This window comes from Triturus cristatus, chromosome 11 (genome assembly GCF_964204655.1).
Source record: "Triturus cristatus chromosome 11, aTriCri1.1, whole genome shotgun sequence".
In the NCBI taxonomy this organism is placed as follows: domain Eukaryota; kingdom Metazoa; phylum Chordata; class Amphibia; order Caudata; family Salamandridae; genus Triturus; species Triturus cristatus.
The window spans coordinates 222,908,101-222,926,626 of NC_140594.1; the positions used below are offsets into that span (position 1 = coordinate 222,908,101).

General features: G+C 46.7%; 1 long non-coding RNA gene across 1 annotated transcript; it reads left to right on the plus strand.

Annotated features, from left to right (window-relative positions):
• Positions 1-1,434: 1,434 nt before the first annotated feature.
• LOC146783936 (uncharacterized) lies at positions 1,435-15,902 on the plus strand. Its single transcript, XR_014970568.1, has 3 exons — positions 1,435-1,473; positions 12,773-12,826; positions 15,845-15,902. It is a non-coding gene; the product is annotated as an uncharacterized LOC146783936 (long non-coding RNA).
• The last annotated feature ends 2,624 nt before the right edge of the window (positions 15,903-18,526 follow it).

Sequence of the window (18,526 nt, forward strand, 5' to 3'; positions counted from 1 at the left end):
GAATGCATTTATAAAATAAAGTGCTCCTAACATGCCTGACTAGATGTACCTAAACGTACCTAGCATGTAAGTATGTGCTACAGAACCTAAACCTGAGAGCCTAAGAGCAGAGATTCCCGCTAGGCTTTTAGTCGAACCCCATTACCTGAAGAGTGAAAGTGTGGGACTTCGTCATGGACTTGAGCTGCATACCCCGCAAGGGATAGTCAGACCACTGTCAACTGGAGCGATGGCATCCCGGAACTGCAGTGTCTCTGGTCAGTGTGTCGGCCGTGAAGTCTCGGGTCCCTCCTGCCTTCTGATAGCAAGAGGTGCTGTATTTATACAGTCTATCTGCGTATGTTCCCCATTGTTCAGTATGAGGATGACGTTGGGGATTAAACCTTGTGCGTCGATGGGAGAGGTGAAGTGTACCCCCTGGACAGTGTACTCATCAATTATTCATATGCGTTAAGGATGACGTCTTAGCAATGTCGATTGGGAAAAACCCACCCTCAGCATGGAACTAGGTGAAAGGTTTAGTCCATAAAAGGATACAGTCCTTATAAGGCGTTATGTCCGTATAAGGCATTCTATCCTTATTTGGAGTTCTGTCCTTATAAAGCTCGGTCATATAAAATAACGGGCGCTGATGTAGGAAAAGTGTCCGATGTTTCCTGGACCTTTATTGGGGTACTGATATGGAATATAAGAGTACGTGCGCTCCTTCGCCATCCGAGCCCGCTTACCCGCCCATTTGATCTCACAGCCTGCAACAGAGCCTCATAATTATGGGTGATTGAACTTTCTATTGGGGGTAGTGTTTGAATGCCCAGGTATTGGATACCCTGCTGTGACCATTGAAAGGGAATTTTGTCTTCTAAGTGGGCTTGCTCCGCTTATGGTATAGTGATGTTCATGGCTTGTGTCTTGGCTGTGTTTACCTTAAAGCCGGAGACTTCTCCAAACCGAGCCAGTTCTTCTAGGAGAGGGGCGTAAGGAGCCACGCGGATTAGTGACAGTCAATAAGACGTCATCCGCATATAGACAGTGGCGGCTCCTCCATTGGAGCGTGGGGCGTCGGCCCACTGCTTTCTCGCAATGCGAGAAGCAGAAACATTAAATGGTGAAACTACCATTTCATGCTTCTGCTTTTCGCAAGGGGAGATAGCAGAAGTGCCTGGAGTGACTGGTTGGAGGTGGGCGGGTGGGCATTCCTGCTCGAGTGTAGGGGAGGCCTGGCTAGCCCACTGTCTTTGGTGCTGACTGTTTGTTCGGCTCAGGGCTGACCAAACCAGTCATGCGCAGTTGCGCACTCTCTCTATTTGGCTGGGGCGCTCTCTGCTGCACCGCACCAATCACAACGCTGCCGTTGTAGCGTTTTGATTGGCTTAGGGGAGTGGAAGGGAGGCTGCCTAGGTTAACGCGGGCCCTGCCGGGAGCAGCAGAAGCTGAGGCGGTGGCGCGTGACCCAGAGGAAGCAGTGGGAGGAAGGTAAGTTATAAATTTTATTTTGATTGCTGTCCCGCTGCCCCCATCCCCACAAGACAACCCCCCGCCTTGTTGGCCGCAACTGCGTGGTGGGTGACATAGAACCGTTTAATTCATACAGAACCCTGTATAGCTGATTGTCGAGAATCACACGTTGTGTTTGCTGAAGTATGGAGCCGAGACAAGATTCAAGTTCTTTTGTTACTGAGTCAAGGCACCAATTTACCTGCTGGAGCACTTCTCATCCTCAACACTCCCTGAAATATTGTAGTTAGTTGTTTGAGGGCACAGTGCCTGAGACGGCTCTCCAGGACGTTCCCAGGAAGATGGCGGTCCTCTTGAACCCTGCTATTCTCTCAGCCTCCCGCTGTTTGCCATTCTCTTTCTCGCCTTACTGGGCCCCTCTCTGTCCCACAGAATATAATTAGAGGGTTTTTGCCTCAAATAAGTCAAGATGTAGTGTTTCGACAGACACGCAATGACACCATGTCTGCCTCGTGTAACTTGGGGAGTAGCGTTGCAGACAGCCAAGGCGCCCGAGAACGTCTCTAGGAGCCCCCGGGTAACTCGAGCCCGGGCTTCTGTTTGTTCTTTTCATTATGTCTCTCGTCCGGGTGTTCTCTCTTGTCACGCAGGGCGCCAAAGTGACAGTTATAAGAGACAGCTCCTTTGGAAAGCAAACACAGAAACGCAGAGATTTGATGGTAATTACTTATCTTTCCCGTGCTCTCAGTGGTGGGAAGTATCGAGCGCTGCGCTCTGCATCAGTGGACTTCACTGCACTGGACTCCGTTGTACACACACTTACAGGTATATATCCCAGAGTGTGCACCTAAAGATAGATGCCTGCGTATAGCCATGCATACACATACGGAAACATACACATATCTCATTCCAGAACACACGGCTCCCTCTTTCCTTTCCCCTCTGATCGTCTCTGCACCCTGTCTCTTATTATCCCAGAAAACATGCCTCTCTCTCTTCCCCTCTGATTCTCTCTCTGCATCCTCTGTCTCTTCTCTTCCCCGGTGACTCCCTCTGCCCACACTCTCTTCTCCCAAAATACACCTTTCCCTGCTCACTTTCACATTTCCCTCTGCTGCACTCTATCTTGCTCTTGTCTCTGCTACACTCTCTCTAATCCCATCTCTTCTCCCAGACTACACGTCTCTCTCTTCACTTCCCACTATGATTCTCTCTCCTCCCCAGAGCGCACGTCTCCCCTCTTACCATGACACTCTCTTTGAACCCTATCTTTCTCAGCTGTCTTTTCTCCCAGATCGTGCGTCTCCCTTCTTCAACACCTCTTATTTTTTTTCTTAAATTCGTGAGTAGGCGCTTTATTCGGAAGCCACCCGACCCTCCGTAAACCACGGTATAAAGGGGAGTTTTACACACAGGGCAAAGTTGAGAGCTCTGTATGATTTATAATAAACCGAACACATGGGGCCAGGGTTTACACCAGATGTGATCCAGAATAATCTCAAGAGGCAGTAAACAGCGTGGTTGTGCATGGACCCTATGATCCTCGGACATACAGTCCACGTAAAGGCATGTAAACCACCAGTGCACTGATGGCCGTTATTTAACACGTATGACCTTTCACATTTGTGCCAGTCGGCTCTAAACTTTAGTTTGCCTCCTTCCTTGGAAATACGTACAGACACCGAGTACTGTGTGATGTCAGGGAACCGGACCTTTTTGGTGGATTTATTTTAAGCTTGGCTGTCTCACATTCAGTTGCTTGGCACCGTTTGACAGAGTTAATTTGTTATATCTAGCAGTGAAAGTTTGCATTTCTGGTTGCAGATACAGTAGCTGTATCCTCGCTTCCATAGCACCTGCCGCCTCACGGCGATAGCACTACACCAGTCTTCTGTCCCTAGAGGGACTGGGAGCAATTATCGGATTTAGTTGATTCTATTGTTAAGTTATCACTCAGTCTACAGTAGTCGTTGTCAAACTGCAGGGTTGTTCATTTATGGAAATGTATTTTCTCTAAGTGCTCCCATTGTTTCCATATCTCGATACTAAACCACAGAGAACTGGCCCTGGGTCACAAACTTGTCACGAGTGGGTTGCTGGGATTACAATTTAGATCTTTTGATTCTGCAGCCCACAATTTGTCCATTATTCTGCATCTCCCTTATTATTGGGTTAACTTTGATTAATTATAAATTGAACTGGTTGACCCATATATTGGTAACCCCTCCCCCCCAGAACTTGTTATTGCTGTTGCTTCAAGTGTGTCTGTAATATATATTTTTTCCCACGGTTCTATTCAATATGTTTGAAAATGTTATCTTTATTTGGCACTGAGTTGGTAAAACGATGTTGCAGAGGTGTAATTCCAATGTGCTCTATTATGTGGGAAAGATCCTGTGTAAGTGAAAATAAAATCCTGTTGTGCTTTTCGAAACGATTTGAGTGAAAATTGCAAGGCTACCCCCGTACGGGTCAAAAGCGGTCTATGCTGCAGAGGACAGTGAGCCGGGATGCAATACCCTTCATATTGATACTTTCATCATTTCTTCGGTACTTGAAATTAAGGGAGGGCTTTTGGGGGCTTCAAAGGATCCCTTTTATTGTGAAACGAAATGAGTATAAGTGCTGCTTGGAGAATTGTGTGGACATTGTGCATGGTTGAAAGGATTGGCAGTGCTGGCACCCGCTCTTTTTGTGACATAAATCACTGGGGCATGTGTAAATGTGTGCATGATTATAGTCTTGTTTCAGGCACAAACCTAACCTTACACCCAGTAGTATACTGGTTTCTTTTTGCGCACCTAGGATATCAGCAGAACAAGTGATAGACAATTTTGCCAGTCACTCTCTTTGTTAGAACAGATTCACAATTGCTTTATTAACCTTCCTGCTTTCTCATATTTGCTTGAAAATGCACCATTTGCCCACTCTTTTTTCAAAAATTTCTTGGGGGGAGAACCACCCCAAACCCCCGATAAGTGGCCTTCTCCTGTTAGCCACCGCGGCGACTGTTTCTCTAGGGCTGGGGTAGGAAACCAAGCAGTGAGCTGGGTTTCAATCAAGGGCTTTCCTGTCTATTAACGTACTCCTTTTGGGCTGATTGTCGCTGACATGTGTTGTCTGGATGGATGGACTAGTCTAATCGCCATTGTTTGTGTTTTGGGAAAAAAAAATACACAGTTCGCCGTGACTCGAAATGCTGCATCCCAAGATACCACCACATTTCGAGGAGCTTTAACCAAGGGGCGATTGACGTTTTCTCCCACTCATTTGCCTTGTGTTGAACCGAGTCTCTCTTTCAGCCTAAGGACCCAGTGTTCCACAGGTCGTTTTCTGCTGGGACTGTTCCAAGCTGCAGGTGAGGCTCCATGTCTGCTGCAATTATTTCTTGGTCTGATCTAACGTCACCGGTGGGCTTAGTGTCACCCCTCAGTACCGTAGGATTCTCGAGCACTGGCTACCAGTGCCACAATTCGATGGATGCACCCCAAAGCTGCAGGGCTGCTCACCAACTTGCTGGGCTGTGCTAAATGTGGGTCAGCTACTCCAGCCTTTTAGCACCAGCCCCCCCCCCCCCCACAAAAGTAGGGAGCCGTTCACATCCAAACTCCAGGACTGACTGCCCCCTGGCTGCCTCAAGTTCCCAGATGGGCGCTTCCTGAAAGACCCCTGCACTCATCAGATGGTCGAGGCCGCCCTGGCATCCGGTTGAAGGTACACGACAAACGCAGCACCACAGCTGATTACCAGGTACTGGGGCGCCACGTGTATGCAGCTCTCTTAGTACTGGCCACTTTTCACAGGACGAAGGGAGGTAATGTCACAATCTGTCCCATGGCCTATTAGATGAACCGCATCAACAAACCCTTCTAGAGTATGCTGTAAGCATCCTGCCTCTAAGTACAAGGTGGAAATTATGCACATGACACTTAGCATTATTGTAAAATGTGGGGTTTGAGCGACAATAAATTGCTACCACGTGTTTCCAATGCAAAACCAAGGAACGTTTCCTCAACAATTTTTATCCATAGAAAAAAAAAACTGATTAGCTCTAAGTCAGTACTTTTAACTCTCGAGGGATCAGCCGCATCATTGACAGTCACGAAAAGAGTGATCTTCAAACGTCTGCACAGTGTACAGACAGAACCGCCCAAAAGTGAATTTGAAACAGCGCTGAGAAAACACAAATCAGCAAAAACAAGTTTCTAAAGCACAGTCCAATGATTCACGATTCGAGGAGAGCATATTCTAGGTTTGGAGAGATCATAGGTTTTGATGGTAAACTCCGCAAATGTCTAAATGGGTTGTCGTCGGAAAGGCTCTTCGTTATACTTCTCTCTGCCCTGAGCCCCTTTTGATTTCACTAGTGAGATGCTAAAGCACCTGGATAAGTTAGCTGAATCATAGGTGGCAATTGTAGAAAATTCGCTAATTCTGCAGTCCTTGTTCACATTTTATTTTTGTCTCTGAAGAAAGGAGGCCTGCTGTCCCTGTTCGTAATGCAAAATAACATCATGATTCATGGAGAGTTAACTCACCCTTACTTCAATAAACAAATCCGAGCGTGCCTTACCACAGTTTGTGCCTGCTGTGGTCCAAACAAGAGTTTGTGACTTATTTTCTTACAGTACATTTCCAAAATTGCGAGATAAATATAGGCATAAGAAGAGCCATGTGGAAAAGTATAGAAGATAAGGTACCCAGCCCTTTCTTCCTTGAGAGATCCAGCAAAAGTACAGCATACCCTCTTCTTTGCTTTACTTTTTTCAAATTGGATGTACATATAAGTACCGTATTTAAAATACACATTTTCCATAAGTCACCCCACCAATGGCATGTGTTATTACAAAAAAGACGGATTTCCATGCTAGTCTATTATAGACAGTAGCTGGTTTCAATGAATTATTTTAAGGATAACTGCAAGAGTTACAGTCAGATGCACTGCAGCTTTCAAAACATTTGAAAGCCAGTACACATTGGGGGATATTCACAAGGACTTATCTGCGATTTATCTCCACCTTAACGCATCAAAAGTGGAGATAGTTTAAACACCCCATTCACAAGCCGGTGCAAACTGCAGACATCGCCAGTATTCCCGCGATATCAGCCCCAAAATTTATCTCCACGGTAGACACCACCAACTAACCCTAATGAGATGCAGAGTAGGCGTTCCCTTGCAAAAACACACGAAAAGACAACAACACCACATTCACAACAAACTGCCAGATCCGCGATGCGAGTCAAAAGCACGCGATAAGCCACGGTAGCAGGCTGCCTCCTGCAGATGTAAAGCCGGACGACTACCTGCTGTAGGCAACGGAGCCCCGCACACAGCCACACCCGAAGAACAAATGACGCCATGGAGCTACTCATCATCCAGCTTGGAGCCCCAACAGGGCCACAACACCCACCGCCACCACCCCCAGGACCGCCACCACCCCAGGACCCGGACCCCCCCCCCGACCACCACAGAAGCAACGCAGAGTAAGACAGCAGACCTACAGAAAATTCACCACTCTCACAGACCTATCGCCCAAGGAAGTAATTGCTCACTACAGTCTCCAAAGGTCAACCATCCTCCGCATCATGACCTACATCGCCCACAGGCTGAAGGTCCCAACACAGCGGAGAACCAACATACCTCTGCAGACAAAGCTGCTGGCTGTGCTGCACCTGTTGGCATCTGGTACCTTCCAACCAACAACTGCCGGAGTCGGAGGGGTCTCACAGCTAGCCCTATCAAAGTTCATCACACCTGTCCTGGATGCCATCCTCAGCTTCATACCCCAGTACCTTCACTTCCCCCACACTGAGCAGGAACAGCTGGAGACCAAGCAAGGCTTCTACGCCATAGCCAGATTCCCGGCCGTGTTGGGGGAAATTGACTGCACACATGTCCCACTTGTGCCCCCTGCGGATACTGCACACCACTACTTCAACAGAAAGCACACGCATTCCATCAATGTGCAGGCAATAGTGGACCACCGGGGACTCTTCACCAATGTCGTCGCAAACTACCCCGGCAATGTGCACAATTCCTACATCTTCCGACAGTCCATCATCAACCAGCGCTTCCAGGATGACACATATGGAACTGGATTGCTCGTTGGTAAGTGCCAAATCAACACATCGCACACCCCAAAGCCACCAACACACAACGCACAACTGTGGGAATACACACGTGACCAAACCGCATACAACATGTCAAACAACACAACCACCTACCAGACACAACAACACTACTCCATGGTCATCCTGGGCTACCCCAGCACACAATACAGCCATATCATGGCACCACAGCCACACAACAGCTGAACGTGTGGAGATGCGGAATGAAGCCATGTGCGAAGGATGCAAGTGACCCATGAATGGGAATGTATACAAAAAGTGAGGTGTGGATGTGCAGGACAGGCATGGGTATGCAAACCACAGATATGTCCATACAGACCACAACTGCTGGTGACTGGAGAGTAGTGAGCAGTGGATGCAACCATGTCACCCCAGGCCGTGGGTCAGATAGCGGAAATGTCGCTCGCTGCGTCCCCCAGTGTGCGTGAGTGTAGTGGGTTGGCCCTGAGTGCGCCAGGGCTGTGCAGGGGTGTAGACAAAAACCCGTGGCGCAGAGCATGGTTCACTCCCGGAAAGGCTAACGTCACTGACAGTGCGGCGCCTCGCGGCCCGCCAAGAGGCCGATGCCGTGAGCAGCGGGGCCTGCGACCCTGTGCGCCTGCTTCACCCGAGGACGCTGATACACAGACCAGGCCTGCCTGCCCCAGCGCACCAAGGCCGCACTGCTCACCTGCCGACACCATTGTCTGTCAAAGAGGGCCCATCACATGCCGGTGCAAGTTCCAAACCCCAGTCCCGCATATCTCTGCAGCCTCTGCAGACCATCGCTGGCCCCCACCGGCAAACTCTTTGTCCCAGTAGGTCCCACATGTGGAACTGTGTCCTGAGTCCTGAATGGCAGTGACCCCAAGTCCGAGGCAGCGGCAACAGCACCAGACTCCCTCGTTCAGTGAGCCATAATTCCATATCGCAGGCCTGCGACACGCGGTGACTAACCCTGTGCGCCGTGAGTGACTGTCAGCCTCCGGCGGAACATTATTGGTGTCTGAGCCTGTGGCCTGCTGGTTGTCATCAGCAACGGGCAGGTACAGACTTGTTGTCTGGCATGAGTCTGTGGCATTCATATCCGCCATGTTGTCGGACCCAGCTGGCATGTGCCCTCTGCATCATGCCCTGGGGGTAGACCTCCCATTCTCCCCCGTGACACTCCGTGGAAGGCACCTATGACACATACGGGACCCTGCTCTGCCCTCATGACCCTACCCCAGTCTCCTGCAGGTCAGCGTCCCGTGGCGGTGGGCCCGTGTCAACAGCTGTGCATCCGGGGCCACTAACCCTGTGCGACTCAAGTCATCCCCCCTTGTTGTTCTGACATTGCATTTCTGAGTGCCTGATGACTGTTGGAGTTGTTGCCAGCACCAGCTACTCCCTGAGGGCTGGCTTACACTCACCCCACACACAGCCAGCACAGGCGTCACTGGATTAGCGGGCCAGCCATCACATCCTGCCGAACCAAATATTGACTCTTTTCTCCCTGCACTGTCACAGGTGATCAAGGATATGCACTCTGCCCTTGGATGATGACACCCCACCGAGACCCGAACACACCCGTCCAGAGGCAGTACAATGCAGCCCACATACGCACCAGGGGCATTGTTGAAAGTACATTTGGTGTGTTGAAGTCACATTCCAGGTAAATGGACGGCAGAGGTGGAAAGCTCCTGTACAGCCCGAACATCATGTGCAAAATGATCGTTGCATGTTGTGTGTTGCACAACATCTGTGTTCGCACCAATGCCCCATGGATCCCAGTTCCAGAGGTACCGGATGATGATGGTGATGATGGGGTAGTTGGCCCACATCCCACTGCAGCTACTGCAGGAATGGCCCGTAGGAACACCATCATTGACAATTACTTCTCATGAGCACGTCACATTGTGGCCGTCCCTGGCAATCATGGGACAATACAAGATGTCCAATTGCACAGCATGTGTGAACAAAACATATTTGCAGGTTAGAGGTTGTACTTGTACATTGTCATGTCACAGTTTCCTGCCGTTTTAGATGTGATTTTCCATGTTGTGCGCATTTGCGGAACCAGTTGTGTCCTGTGTTCTGTTGTGAAGGTGTTGCTGTTTGTACCGGGATGTTGTCAATGTCAGGGTGCACTTATACTTATGTGCGTATGCTGCACGGTGGGTTATTTGCTCCTGCGACTCTGATTTGTCTACCACTGGTCTCTTTCATGCGGTGTGCCTGTCAATTCTGTTCTTCCACGGTGCTTAGATGTTGTGGGGTTCATGTTGTCCTCTGCAGTCGATCAGGGTGCATCCGTGGTACTCCGCAGTTTTCCGTATGCTGTTCTTGTGCTGGTTGTCACTGTTTTCTTATCGCGTTTGGGCACATCGTGTCCTTTTTCGCGTTGAGGTTTGTGTTTTTATCTCCGTCGAGTAGATTGTATCACGGAAATTGGCCTTGGTTTGGGCAGACTATCACATGTGGCCGCCGTATTGTGAATTCCACGTTGACACAGGGTTATTTTACCGCGGTAGACTGCGTTGTGTAAAATTGTGTTAGCATTTTTTGGTGATGTTTAGCACACGTTCTTGTGAATATACCCCATTGAGTTAAGACAAATTGAGTACACTCTTTTTTTGATGTGTTGCGAAGATCACAGCTTCTGATCTAGTTTCCCATCAGGGGCGTGGCTTTGGGGGGAGGTGTTTGGGGTGTTACACCCCCCTAATAAATTTATTTTCTGGGAATTAGTTGGGTACAGTTGCTTTCAGTCGGGTATGGTGAGGAGTATGTCGGATTTCCCCAGGAATGTGTACATACACACAGACAAAAAGACACACTCTCCTCTCTCTGTTTTGAAGGTCTTCAAAAGTGTTGGTTATTTTACCAAATATTGTGCTTTCTTTCACCCTGTACCCCACCCATTAGTATACTTCTCCCTTACCACTGCCCCCAAAGCCCTTCTCATGCGCCCTTCCTGTCTGTAACAAACTTTAATATTCCATGCTAGAGTGATTGTTGGGAAATCTGAAACTCCCCCGACCCCCACCCCAATCTTAGCGACCAAGCTACGCCCATGGCTCCCATTCAAAAAACAAATGGTAGGGTAGATCAAGTTATCCATATCTTCGAGTAACCAGTGGTTCCTAAACCATGTGCCATTTTTTAACCAAAAAAGTATGTGTGTTTATACAAACATGTGGTCTCCTGTTGTCAAATCTACTCACATTGGGCCCTTTCAGTTAGCGCATGCGTCTTCCTCTGCTTGAAAATATGTTAAAGGACCTGTAGCTCTTTGAGAGTAATTTCTGTATTTTTGATGGTGGTTAATCGCTGAAATACAAAATCATCTGTAACTTTCCATGGAAATGTGGTTTTATAAAAAAAGTAACTTGACGTAAACTAGTGAGATCCGGAACTTCAATACTTGTTTTTTATGAAAATGAGATTTAGACATAATAGATGGCCCAAATAACAAGCATTTCCAATGCATTACGGCTTGTATTAGTGAAAGTTTGAGCTATTAGCGTTGCTAATAATAATGCAGCGCTAATAGATCAAACATTTAGTAATGTGAGACCTATTGCATTGCAAATGCTATTATTTTCACAGTTTTCTATAGCGCAAACTCAACCCAAAGGTATGAGAGAGTGCTACAGAGTGGGCCGGATGTAAACAGCAGCCACCAGTTAAACCTAAAAAAATGTAAAACAATCTCCTTTTTGAAAATAATTAAATAAAAGCCCGAAAACGGAGGAAGGAAGAAGGTACAATGGACGAATGGGTGGGGAAGTGAAGACTAGGGGAAAGAGGAGCAATGCAGAAATGGGAAGGAGCAGTCCTTTAAGGGAGAGGGGTTTTCGCAGCACTGAGTGAAAATGTTAGTCACTTCAAAATTAAAATAAAGTCATGCACGCGGTGGCCAGTGAGAAATATGCCCTGGTGAATTACTAGCAGGATATAAAATAAGTAGTCCACAAAGGAATAGATAACAACCTACTGCGTAAGAAAACTGTTGTTGGCTGGCGCTCCTCTGCTTAAATGAAATGCTGTATCAGGAGCACCAGCCAATAAGGAGCCAGGAAAAAAGATCAACGCAGGACTAAGCCACTGGCAAGAAGCAAGCAGGGTTACACTCTGTAGGGTGATTACAGCAGGTCTTCCAAACAGCACATGCGCGCTGCCACGGCTCGACCTAAAAACCACATTGGCAAATTAAATAAGTCTTTTAATCTGCAGACACTTGCTTTGGACTGATAGATTGCCAGAAACATTCCAAGATGGCCGTGCACGCATATGCATGCAAGTTTTAGTCAAAGTATAAGACAGTCATTAGAAGATGGCCAGTTTTTGGAATTATTTTTAAATTACTGTTCTAAGATTGTAATGGCCATTTTAGAAGGGTAAATTAAGAAATAATGTGTGCGGGATGGCTCACAAACAAACAAGCACAAGCGAGCTGGCTGATAGTGGTATTTTAATGTATTAAAATAAACCCACAAAAACTGCTGAACTCAGGATAAAGAATAGTGTCCTCATAGCGGTAGTAAAAGAAGACAAATGATCGGTTTAGAAACAAAATAGAAAGGAAATGCTCCTTGAGCACAACATGCACAAGAACAGGAGAAAAGGAATCGAATGAGTAAACGGGATGTGCAGGGGTTGGTCTGAAACTAACATTGTGCTTAATTTATTTTCAACAACAGATCTTTGACAACAGAGAGCTAAAGCAGTCTGTAAATAAGACTTAATATAAAAGGACCCTACCACATCCCTGAGCTTCTGGACCAGAGGCAAATGTTTACTTTTACTTGGGAACTTGCTGTTGCCCTAGATGCACAACCTTTCAGACGTTGCTCCTTCTCCTTCCTGAAGCACTGCCTTGTTTTTAGTTTCTGCTTTGTTTGATTGCTGTTATCTGTGGTGATTAATTATTTGTTTACTTTCTCCTAATGTGGGTGTACATGTCTCGTACAATAAAGACAGATTTGAGGCCAAACGTTATAGGCTAACCTGTTTGCGGTGCACATTCTTTTAAGAGGAAATCTTGTCCTTTGGTTTGCTCCCAGTCTGCTATATCACATTTTATTCAGCAAAATAACAATGTAAAAAATATCTATGCCATGCCTCATATTCAACTTAGACATGAAATGTATTTGTTCACAACTTGAAAACTAATCATTGCGTGTATTTTTATTACTACTGTGATTATTTTGGTCGCCTATGAAAGCACTATTGACAAAATCATCCCTCCACTGGCGAGGAAACGTTATCTCCAATTCAGGTATGGCACTCTACCTATAAAATAATTTACCTGCAAATGGCAACAGGAAAAAGTCTCATTTGATGAACTGTGTGTAGGCTGTGAAGAGTTTTCTGAATCACTTATCCATGTTTTTTTTTGGTCCTTTTACAAATCTACACATGCAAAATGGATTGTTCCCCTTCGTAAAAATCTGTGCTGTAGGGAGCATAAGGAGACATTTAGAATACTGTATAGTGACACCAGCCAGATTGTAATTTATTGTGTGGCTATGTTTTCAAAGGCATTTTGGATTAAGCGAGCTAAACTCCTACAGTCTGCCACTGATCTTTGATATGAACTGCTTGACATTGATGAAGTTATGTGGAGGGATTATTTATGCTATGAACTGTTTCTGGGGTTTTAGTCTCTTGCTATTTTAAGACAACGGTTGTGACATGAATTTCTGTGTTTATTGTATTGTGTTTTTAACAGCTAACTTGTATGTATTGATATTTATATGTCTATGTTGATGTAGTTGTGTATTGTGGTTGCTTTGTTGTCTATACTTTTATGATACATAGTGATCGAAATAAAGTCTATGATGATGATGATTATTTTGGAATAAACTATGATTTGTCCTACATACACGCACCCTGATGATTGTGACTGTTTACAGATATTGTTCAGTATAAATGTGTTTACCTGTGATTGTCTTTAAGTATTGTGTCTCAATAAATTCTTACTGTTGGTCCCTTCAGCTTCTTTCACGATTGAGGTTATCCACAGGTTTCAAAACGTGATGTAAACGGCGATTATTTGTAGCAAGGAGCCCGAACTCTAGTTGCAAACATACGTGTAAGACTCATCCTGGAACCCTCGCCTTGAGTGTTGAGTGTTCTTTGATTCCACAGGTTTCAAGTCTTGCATCATGTGGTATTTAATAGTGGCTGCAACTATTCTCTGAGTACCACTGCCTTTGGTTGCGATTGTACCCTTCCTAAAAGCAACACATGGTACTTACTCAGGTGGATTATGAGGGGTTGTGTCAGGGTGGGAGTGGTCGTTGTGTTTTGACATAAACAGAATTTTCTTTTTCGTCCTAGTCTGTCTGACCAAAACCTCATTCTTGTTCTAGACAAAACAAGATGCATTTGCACCTCTGTTTACCAGGGGGCACGTTGTAAGTTGAACAGGCGAGCCTCACTCATGATAGATAAAAGTGTATTTGAAATCTACTAAGTTAAATGTGCAGAAGTGGTGCAAAAACATCCCTCTGTGGTTTGTGCAGTTCTTTAATACTACAGTGTCTGGTGTAGTTGTTTTCTTAGCTTGGTGGATGCTTGTGCCACTCTGTGGCAAGCCCAGATATTGATTTTGGCAGATTTTAAAACATTTGAGAACAGAGTACATGGCATTTCCACAGTGTGTAGCTGAGGCAGGGCTGGCTTTAGAACGGTGCGACCGATGCAGCCGCACCTGGCGCTCACTACATGGGGCACTGTGTTTGTTTTTTTTAATTGTTTTTATTAACATTTTTATATACTGTATACAATCATCAAAATCTGTTGCAGGGAGCACCTCAATTGGCAATTAATCGTTAGTACATTGCTATAGCCGTGCTTACCCTCTTGCTGGTATGGTTTGATATAGAGGAAGATGAAAGGCGGAAAAGGACAGCAAAGTAGGAATGGAGCAGAGAAAGGGATAGGAAAGCCCATTAGAGAGGTGTACATTCTAGGCAAAATCCTTAGCGACCGATAAGTCAAACTGCATTTCAATAGTCCACAGCTCGGGGTTCTTGAGATCGTTTCCGAGGTTTCCCAGGATCAAAAAGCCTTAGGTCAACTCATCTATGGTGGCTTGTATGGATCTAGGGACCTGTCCAGAGCTTCCCACAGCCCCCTGGAAGACGCCTTCCATGGGGAGTACTGCAGCGCCAAACAATCCGCTCCTCTAAGGTGAGTGACCCAGTTTAACCATCCTTGGTAGCTAGTTTTGCTAGTGTCTTTCCAGTTCAGAACCAGTTTAACAGCAGCAGTCAGTAGTAAGTCCATTAGCTCCTTCTCCTTCTCAGAGGAGAGATCAGATCTCATAAATGCTGTGGCGAGGGAAGAGAAGTCCTTCGTTGTTTTGCATTTAAACACTTTGTCTATAAAGTCAAAAACTCTTCCCCAAAATACCTCAAGTTTTGGGCAGTGGAAGATAAGGTGTGCTAGGTTCCCTTTCTGTGTGTTGCAGTTCCAGCAGAGGGAGTCCTCCCTGAGGCCTAGTGTGTGTAGTCGGTCTGGGGTCCAGAAGGTTTTGTGTAGTAGCCAAAGTTTTGTTTGTGCAAGGACTGGGGTGATCTTGTTTCCACTCCTGGTCATTTAGCGGGGGTGAAGCTGTTTGTCCCAGTATTCGGTTGTTTTGGCATTGAGTTTGGTGTTTTTTGGACATAGTAGCTTGTAAATTTGTGAGACTTGGTGTTCTAGTTTGTTGATGTTTGCCACAAAGCGGAAGATTGAGGTTTGGGTGCTGATTAGTTTTGTCTTCGACAGGGCTGCTTTTATCTTTAGGAATCTGTAACGGTCTAAGTCTTTTAGTTGATGTTCTGCTTTCAGGTCAGAGAAAGTAATCGGGGATACCCCCTTCTTTAGTTGGTGTGGAAAGCATATACCTTTCTCTATCCATGTCTCGAAGTTAAGACTTTTCCCCTTATATTTGATTTTGCTGGTTGTCCACAGTGACTCTGACTTGGATCCCCTGATGCTAACCTCCATTCTCTTGTCCATTTTTAGGAGTGCTATTTTAGTGTTTTTAAGAATCTGTTCAGACTTGTGTGGGTATGTGTTTGTAGTGAGTAGGGCAAGAGGGTGCAGGTTGTTTTGGATGGCATACTCTACCTGTAGCCATGCTGGTGTGTAGTCGGGCATCTGGGTCACCCACTGTGTGCCCTGTTTTGCTAGGAAGGCTGGTTGGTAAACTTTGAAATCTGCTAGGTTCACCCCCCTGCCACCCCCCTGACCATTAGCAAGCCTCAGTTTCTTAATACTAATCCTTGCCTTCTTGTCTCGCCAGAGGAATTCGGTGAGCATGTTATCGATTTTCCGATGGAAGTCGTCTGTGAGGAGGAGAGGAAGCATGCTTGACAGGTAATTGATCAATAATTTATGGATTTAAAAGCAACTGATGCGATTTCCTTTTGTGTCCCGTAGTTTTCAGGCAGCACATTTCAAGAGAACTCTGGTGATTAATGTACCTACTGGAGAGAGATCAGAGTTTTATCTATTGGCAGTTTTGACTCATCATAAAGTAGCTCAGAGGGTTAATATGTCTGCTGCAAAGACAGAATGTATTTTATGTGGATAGCTGAGTGGGTTACTGCTTTTGTCACAGAGATCCCTTTGTTACTTGCGGTTCATAAATTACAATCCTTACACAATGACCCATGAACTGTCATCAAAGAGTTGCATACAAACTGCGTGGTATGATTTTATATTATTCTTTCATTATCCTAATCTTGCCAAAAAGAATTTGTTTGGGTAGAAATATATTCTTATTAGTATGTAATATGGAGTATGGGATGGAAACATTCTTATTAGGATGGAAAATAATATCTTGGAAAACAAATGGATAAATTGAGTGAGTCTGTGGAAAAAGCCAATGAGCAGCCTTCAGCATTTAGTGGTTAGACACAGCAAAGGGAGCTGTACACAGGAGTCCTGAGTTTAGTGGGCAAATTAAGAGGGTTCACAAGAAGGATGTTCTTAAGGGATTTTACCCTCGGACAACAAGGGGCATTCTTTGATGTAGGATAGTGTTCCAGACTTTTGCAAACAGAAGAATATGTGAATACAGGATTTCTTACATAAAACATAATGAGCAGAGCGATCTGCTTTTGCATTGTGCAGTTTGACTTTTCGTACCATAGCACATAAAGAGCAGCATGTCCTATTGGGGGGGAAGGATAATGCAGACCTGCGACCATCATAAAATGTATTAGGTTTGTGGGACAGGACATCATTCAAGATAAACATAGCTTTCCATAGCTTTTTGTTCTTAGTCCTGTAAAATGTTTGAAATCTGTTGAAACTGTGGGCCATATTCACAAGGAGCTATCGCTGAATTAACGGCACTTTATCGCAGCCAAAGTCGTGATAAATTTACCACCCCATTCACAAGCTGGTGCTAACAGCCATTATCACCAGTTTCCCTGCAATAGCAGCCGCAAAATACATCGCCACAGAGGACCCCCGCAAATATCGCTAATGAGATGCAGAGTGGGCGTTCCCGTGCCAAAAGCCGCGACAACACCACTCCTCAACATTCACAACGAACAGCCACATCGGCGATAAGAACACAAAACAGGCGCATTAGCACCAGGAAATCTACACCTGCTCTGACCTGGTGTTAAATCGGCCGGCAGCCAGCACCACAAAAGGGAGACCAACCCAGGGCCACATCGGAAGGGCAACAGATGCCATGGAGCCACCCATCATGCGGCCCGGACACCCAAGAGAGCCACAACACCGACAACACCCACCGACAACACCCACCGACAACCCCCCGGACCACCCCTCCCTGGCATCCCCCCGACCAAAGACATGCCACATCAGCTACACCCAAACATGTACAAAATAATCAGCCTGCCGTCGCACAATCACAACTGGTGACATGCATGTGTCGACACAGAAATGAGCAGCACACATTCACTTCCAAAGCAACAAATGTAACTTTATTAAAAATAACAAAGAAATTAAATGATGACAAATGTCCGCTCCCTTCTAGACAATCCGCAGGTCCCAGCCTGCAAGACAAAAAACATGATGAGAAGGTGTGTCCTGCGCACATCAAAGGACAGAGAGGAAAGGAGAAAGAGAGGAAGGGAGGAAGAGAGGGAGAGAGAGAGAGAGAGAGAGAAGAAGAGAGATAGAAGAGAAGGTGAGATAGAGAAGAAGAGAGAGAGAAGAAGAGAGGGTGAGGGAGAGAGAAGGAGAGAGAGAGAAGAAGAGAGGGTGAGGGAGAGGGAGAGAGAAGGAGAGAGAGAGAAGAAGAGAGGGTGAGGGAGAGAGAAGGAGAGAGAGAGAAGAAGAGAGGGTGAGGGAGAGCCGCCCCTGCGCACCCAGGGCACACTGCTCACCTGCTGCCCCCGGTGTGTCTCCAACCACTTGCTGGCATGCATAGCAGTACCCCAGGTCAAACATCTGAGACAGAGCCGTCATCTGAAACAGAGTCCAGATACACGATTGGCACAGTACACACAATTGCACAAGACAACATCGCCTGCCCGCCCATGCACACCCAAGCAGAGGCACACCAGCCCCTCCCGCCGCCCATCCGAGCTTGGCCGCCCATGCACACCGAGGCCTCAATGCTCACCTGCCGTCACTGGCGCGTAGATGGGCGGTCCCACCATGTGCCATGCAAGCCACAAGCCCGGGGCCCGGGGCCCGCGGACATGGCACCCTCCACACCATGCAGCCACGCTCCGCAGGCCACCAGGTCTTACGTGTGGTGCTGGGTCCTGATTAATCCATGGCATATGCAATACCAGTGCACCCGGCACCATCGCAGGCTGCACACCCGCTCAGCCCTATGGGTGCCACTAACTCTGTGATTCAGGAGGTGATGCCACATGGCGGTAGGCCTGTGCCGCCCGCTGGCTCTGGCCCACACTGCGGTCCAGCAGGGCACACATTACCTGAGCTGGCCGGATCGCTGGAACGGGCATCATCGCAGGCTGCACACCCGCTCAGCAGC